The following is a 7,500-nucleotide window of genomic DNA, read 5'->3' as shown; positions in this document are numbered from 1 at the left end:
CGAAGGCGGCGTACTTTAAAGTACTGCAGCTCGAGCGCACAAGGTGCGCGGGGAATTGTTAGCGGCGCCGTGCTTGTGCTGGCGGTGACCATGGCTGCCTGCTCCTTTGGTTCACGATGTCCCCGCCGAAGGCGGCGTACTTTAAAGTACTGCAGCTCGAGCGCACAAGGTGCGCGGGGAATTGTTAGCGGCGCCGTGGTTGTGCTGGCGGTGACCATGGCTGCCTGCTCCTTTGGTTCACGATGTCCCCGCCGAAGGCGGCGTACTTTAAAGTACTGCAGCTCGAGCGCACAAGGTGCGCGGGGAATTGTTAGCGGCGCCGTGCTTGTGCTGGCGGTGACCATGGCTGCCTGCTCCTTTGGTTCACGATGTCCCCGCCGAAGGCGGCGTACTTTAAAGTACTGCAGCTCGAGCGCACAAGGTGCGCGTGGAATTGTTAGCGGCGCCGTGGTTGTGCTGGCGGTGACCATGGCTGCCTGCTCCTTTGGTTCACGATGTCCCCGCCGAAGGCGGCGTACTTTAAAGTACTGCAGCTCGAGCGCACAAGGTGCGCGGGGAATTGTTAGCGGCGCCGTCGTTGTGCTGGCGGTGACCATGGCTGCCTGCTCCTTTGGTTCACGATGTCCCCGCCGAAGGCGGCGTACTTTAAAGTGCTGCAGCTCGAGCGCACAAGGTGCGCGGGGAATTGTTAGCGGCGCCGTGGTTGTGCTGGCGGTGACCATGGCTGCCTGCTCCTTTGGTTCACGATGTCCCCGCCGAAGGCGGCGTACTTTAAAGTACTGCAGCTCGAGCGCACAAGGTGCGCGGGGAATTGTTAGCGGCGCCGTGGTTGTGCTGGCGGTGACCATGGCTGCCTGCTCCTTTGGTTCACGATGTCCCCGCCGAAGGCGGCGTACTTTAAAGTACTGCAGCTCGAGCGCACAAGGTGCGCGGGGAATTGTTAGCGGCGCCGTGCTTGTGCTGGCGGTGACCATGGCTGCCTGCTCCTTTGGTTCACGATGTCCCCGCCGAAGGCGGCGTACTTTAAAGTACTGCAGCTCGAGCGCACAAGGTGCGCGTGGAATTGTTAGCGGCGCCGTGGTTGTGCTGGCGGTGACCATGGCTGCCTGCTCCTTTGGTTCACGATGTCCCCGCCGAAGGTGGCGTACTTTAAAGTACTGCAGCTCGAGCGCACAAGGTGCGCGGGGAATTGTTAGCGGCGCCGTCGTTGTGCTGGCGGTGACCATGGCTGCCTGCTCCTTTGGTTCACGATGTCCCCGCCGAAGGCGGCGTACTTTAAAGTGCTGCAGCTCGAGCGCACCATGTGCGTGGGGAATTGTTAGCGGGGGCGTCGTTGTGCTGGGGGCTGACTGTCCCTAGTGGGTATAGGATAATGTTAATGTACGGGGATCGCTGGGCGGCACGGACTTGGAGGGCCGAAAAGGCCTGTTTCCGGCTGTATGTGTATGATATGATATGATATGATGCCTGCCTGCTCATTTGGTTCATGATGTCCACGCGGCAGGCGGAATATTTTAAAAGCACTGTTCTGTACGAAGTGCACAATGTCCGTTGGGGAAATGCAGCTGGGGGTCGGTCGACCGGCTGACGACGCCTGCCTGCCGATTTGGTTCACGATGTCCCCGCCGAAGGCGGCATACTTGAAAGTACCGCCGTTCGCGGCGCGCAATTTGCGGGGGGAGGAATTGTTAGTGCACGTCTGTGTGCTAGGTGACGATGCTTGCCGACTTGGTTCATGCCGTCCACGCCGAAGACGGCGCCGTTTAAAGTACTGCCGCTCGAGGTGCACAATTTGCGGGGGAATTGTTAATGGGCGTCGGCGTGCTGGGTGACGATGTGGAGATGTGGAACGCCGAGCCAGATCTATCTTATTTGTTTGCTTGGCCCACTGGACTTTGCATGGGCTTTGCAACACTGTGTGCTAGGTTAAATCACGGCCAATAGAGTGAGTGTTTTTAATGATCCTGATCTGATAAGGGGACTAGAGGTAAAAGAGCCGTTAGGAGGCAGTGATCACAACACGATAAGTTTTACTCTGCAAATGGAAAGGTAGAAGGGAAAATCGGAAGTGTCTGTATTACAGTATAGCAAAGGGGATTACAGAGGCATGAGGCGGGAGCTGGCCAAAATTGACTGGAAGGAGGCCCTAGCAGGGAAGACGGTAGAACAGCAATGGCAGGTATTCCAGGGAATAATGCAGAGGTTGCAGGATCAATTTATTCCAAAGAGGTGGAAAGACTCTAAGGGGAGTAAGAGACACCTGTGGCTGACAAGGGAAGTCAGGGACAGCATAAAAATTAAGGAGAGGAGGTATAACATAGCAAAGAAGAGTGGGAAGACAGAGGATTGGGACTCTTTTAAAGAGCAACAAAAGTTAACTAAAGAGGCAATGCGGGGAGAAAAGATGAGGTGCGAGGGTAAACTAGCCAATAATATAAAGGAGGATAGCAAAAGTTTTTTTAGGTACGTGAAGAGGGAAAAAATAGTCAAGGCAAATGTGGGTCCCTTGAAGACAGAAACGGGGGAATTTATTATGGGGAACAAAGAAATGGCAGACGAGTTAAACCGTTACTTTGGGTCTGTCTTCACTGAGGAAGATACACACAATCTCCCAAATGTTCTAGGGGCCGGAGAACCTAGGGTGATGGAGGAACTGAAGGAAATCCACATTAGGCAGGAAATGGTTTTGGGTAGACTGATGGGACTGAAGGCTGATAAATCCCCAGGGCCTGATGGTCTGCATCCCAGGGTACCTAAGGAGGTGGCTCTAGAAATAGTGGAAGCATTGGAGATCATTTTTCAATGTTCTATATAGATTCAGGATCAGTTCCTGTGGATTGGAGGATAGCAAATGTTATCCCACTTTTTAAGAAGGGAGGGAGAGAGAAAACGGGTAATTATAGACCAGTTAGTCTGACATCAGTGGTGGGGAAGATGCTGGAGTCAATTAGAAAAGACGAAATTGCTGAGCATTTGGATAGCAGTAACAGGATCATTGCGAGTCAGCATGGATTTACGAAGGGGAAATCATGCTTGACAAATCTACTGGAATGTTTTGAGGATGTAACTAGGAAAATTGACAGGGGAGAGTCAGTGGACGTGGTGTACCTCGACTTTCAGAAAGCCTTCGACAAGCTCCCACATAGGAGATTAGTGGGCAAAATTAGGGCACGTGGTATTGGGGGTAGGGTACTGACATGGATAGAAAATTGGTTGACAGACGGAAAGCAAAGAGTGGGTATAAATGGGTCCCTCTCGGAATGGCAGGCAGTGACCAGTGGGGTACCGCAAGGTTCGGTGCTGGGACCCCAGCTATTTACGATATGCATTAATGACTTAGACGGAGGGATTAAAAGTACCATTAGCAAATTTGCAGATGATACTAAGCTGGAGGGTAGTGTGAATTGTGAGGAAGATGCAATAAGGCTGCAGGATGACTTGGACAGGTTGTGTGAGTGGGCGGATACATGGCAGATGCAGTTTAATGTAGATAAGTGCGAGGTTATTCACTTTGGAAGTAAGAGTAGAAAGGCAGATTATTGTCTGAATGGTGTCAAGTTAGGAGGAGGGGGAGTTCAACGAGATCTGGATGTCCTAGTGCATCAGTCAATGAAAGGAAGCATGCAGGTACAGCAGGCAGTGAAGAAAGCCAATGGAATGTTGGCCTTCGTAACCAGAGGAGTTGAGTATAGGAGCAAAGAGGTCCTTCTACAGTTGTAGCGGGCCCTGGTGAGACCGCACCTGGAGTACTGTGTGCAGTTTTGGTCTCCAAATTTGAGGAAGGATATTCTTGCTATGGAGGGCGTGCAGCGTAGGTTCACTAGGTTAATTCCCGGAATGGCGGGACGGTCGTATGTTGAAAGGCTGGAGCGATTGGGCTTGTATACACTGGTATTTAGAAGAATGAGGGGGGATCTTATTGAAACATATACGATAATTAGGGGATTGGACACATTAGAGGCAGGAAACATGTTCCCAATGTTGGGGGAGTCCAGAACAAGGGGCCACCGTTTAAGAATAAGGGGTAGGCCATTTAGAACGGAGATGAGGAAGAACCTTTTCAGTCAGAGAGTGGTGAAGGTGTGGAATTCTCTGCCTCAGAAGGCAGTGGAGGCCAGTTCGTTGGATGCTTTCAAGAGAGAGCTGGATAGAGCTCTTAAGGATAACGGAGTGAGGGGGTATGGGGAGAAGGCAGGAACGGGGTACTGATTGAGAGTGATCAGCCATGATCGCATTGAATGGCGGTGCTGGCTCGAAGGGCTGAATGGCCGACTCCTGCACCTATTGTCTATTGTCTATTGTCTATAATCAACCACTTTATTTTGCCCGTCTTTGTGACTCCTCTTTGACACGTCGATCACCGCTGAGGCTGTTTTACCTGTTTCGCCTATGTACCGTAAGGTACACTCCTTACATTGAACTGCATACACCCCATTATTTCGCTCACGGGTTATCCTCTGTGCTATCCAGTCTCTCCTGTCACCCTGTTCTATGTTTTTGTCTATTACCCAGTGGGAGCAGGCCCCATATTGACATTAATTTGTAACCCTACTGCTCCCCTCGTCTGCTGGTTTTATCACCATCTCATGTTTATCCCTCAGCTCTGCCGTGGTCTCCCTCTCTTTTTTTCTGGTGAGGTTCGGCCTATCCTTTGTCATGGGCATATCCCAGGCTGTTTTAGTAACGTTCTTTTAAAACGTGTCGTGTTTGTTTGGCTTTACCCACGTTCCAGCATTAGAGGCCAATTTTTGCAATGTTTCCTGGGTGGGATTTGCCGGTTTTACAAATGGTGTCACTATCTCACCCTGCTTCCTGATACCCTTATGGGGTCGGCTCTGTTCTTGCAGAACCCTCGGGTGGTGCAGAGTCTGGGCCTTGTTATCAATATCTTGCCCTGCTTCCCGATACCCTTGCGGGTTCGGCTCTGTTCTTGCAGATCCCTCAGGTGGTGCAGAGTCTGGGCGGCATCGTCACCCAGCACACCGACGCCCACTGAAAATTACCCACGCACAGTGCGCGCCTGGAGCGGCAGTAGTTCAAACTACCCCTACCCCTACCCCTACCCCTACCGCTACCCCTACCCCTACCCCTAACCCTAACCCTAACCCTAACCCTAACCCTAACCCTAACCCTAACCCTAACCCTAACCCTAACCCTAACCCTAACCCTAACCCTAACCCTAACCCTAACCCTAACCCTAACCCTGACCCTGACCCTAATGCAGGCAGAGTTATTTATAAAGTGGCCCAGACTCTGCACCACCTGAGGGTTTTGTAACAGAACCAACCCCATAAGGGTTTCAGGAAGCAGGGCAAGATATTGATAACAAGGCGCAGACTCTGCACCACCTCAGGGTTCTGCAAGAACAGAGCCGACCCCATAAGGGCATCAGGAATCAGGGCAAGATATTGATAAAATGGCCCAGACTCTGCACCACCTGAGGGTTCTGCAAGAACAGAGCCGACCCCATAAGGGCATCAGGAAGCAGGGCAAGATATTGGTAACAAGGCCCACGGGGAAGGCGGCATACTTTGGGGTTATTTTGTAGTGAGTTTTGAAGGCATGTGCTAGTGTTACGCATACCGAGGGCGCGCAAAGTTCGGCGCGCCCGGGCCAAAACGCCTCTGCTGGCCGCGGCCGAGTCGGCCGACGGATTGCCACGGACTTGCTTGACGACCTGTCACTCTCCGTGCATCGGTTGCACGCCCGGTTCGTCCTTTCCATTTGTTTCATGATGTACACGCGGCAGGCGGAATATTTTAAAAGCACTGTTCTGTTCGAAGTGCACAATGGCCGTTGGGGCAATGCAACTGGGGGTCGGTCGACCGGCTGACGACGCCTGCCTGCCGATTTGGTTCACGATGTCCCCGCCGAAGGCGGCATACTTGAAAGTACTGCCGTTCGCGGCGCGCAATTTGCAGGGGGGAGGAATTGTTAGTGGACGTCTGTGTGCTGGGTGACGATGCTTGCCGACTTGGTTCATGCCGTCCACGCCGAAGACGGCGCCGTTTAAAGTACTGCCGCTCGAGGTGCACAATTTGCGGGGGAATTGTTATTGGGCGTCGGCGTGCTGGGTGACGATGTGGAGATGAGGAACGCCGAGCCAGATCTATCTTATTTGTTTGCTTGGGCCACTGGACTTTGCATGGGCTTGGCATCATTGTGTGCTACGTTAAATCACGGCCAATTGAGTGAGTATTTTTTATTCAACCACTCTATTTTGCCCGTCTTTGTGACTCCTCTATGACACGCCGATCACCGCTGACGTGTTAATCTGCGTGTTAGGTATCTCGGGGGTCAGTTGGACGGACAGATGTGTAAGGGTTTTGTTCGGAAGGATCGTTGAGTGTAAACGGTGAACGGGGGTTAAAGGCCCTGAGGTTTCAATCCTCTAAAGAATGTAAAAGGTCTGACGCGTTAGCTAGCAGCTAATGAGGTGAACCTAGCAGCTAATGAGGCTCTCTCTCTCTCACGGCCCCGGGACTCCCTCCCTCCCTCCTCCCTCTTGGAACCCTCCCTGCGTGGGGGGGGGGGGGGGGGGGGGGGGGGCACGAAGAAAAAGAGGGTATAAGAAGAATCCAGTGGAAGGAGTAGGGACTGGGGGCGAGGTCAGACAGCCTATCCGGCTAATAAAGCATCATGAGGTTAGGTATAAACTCTGATGACTGCATAAACTCGCCCCTAATGGGGGGGGGGCACTCTCTCCCCCACCCCTCTCTCCCCAGTGCCACTCCCTCCGACCCCCCCCCCACTCTCTTCGTGTCGCTGGGCCCGCCCGGCACGGCCCCGAGGATCACTCCCCGCGCGGCAACGGGACACCGGGTCGCCGGGCCCGCAGGGTCGTCAGTCGGGCGGGGGGGGGGAGGGTGGCCATGCCAGCAGCAGGAGAGGTTTCCAACGAACCCGCGACCGCAGCAGGACCGCCCGCGGCAGACATTTGGACCCAGCGGGTCCGTTCGGGATGGTTGCCGGGCCCGCAGCAGAGGTTTCCTTCCACCCAACGGGGGGGGGGGGGGGGGGGGCGGGGCTGCCCATCTTCCCGCTCGAAGCAACGGCCTCACCCTAACGGCCTCACCCTAACAACCCTCACCCTGACCCTAAACCGCTCGGTTCATGACTTCTCTCCGTTTGGTTCATGAATTCGCCATTTAGTTCACGACTTCTCCTGTTGGTTCCTGACTTCTACCTCGTGGTTCGTGATTCCGGCGGGTAGGTGGGGTGCCCGGATACTCTCGGCGAAAGGTGTTCAAGTGGCAACGGCGGTCCCGTAGATAAGACGGGTTCGGATGCTCGAGCGTGTCGAGTAAGCGCCGGATCGGCGCCGGGCGCCCCCGGCCGGCTGGCTTGCCCCCCCCCCCCCCCCCCCCCCCCCCCCCTGGCGGCAGAAACGTGTATCGCGCCAGTGCCGCCGCTGAGGTCGAGATTGGCCGCCTCGACCGTTCGAAGCGTCGCAATTCCGGCGGGACTTCCGAACGCTCGTACCGCCAAGTCAGCCGCGAC

This window comes from Rhinoraja longicauda, unplaced genomic scaffold, assembly GCF_053455715.1.
Source record: "Rhinoraja longicauda isolate Sanriku21f unplaced genomic scaffold, sRhiLon1.1 Scf000865, whole genome shotgun sequence".
NCBI lineage: Eukaryota > Metazoa > Chordata > Chondrichthyes > Rajiformes > Arhynchobatidae > Rhinoraja > Rhinoraja longicauda.
The sequence above is the reverse complement of the archived record's forward strand: the minus strand, read 5'-3'. Positions refer to the sequence as shown.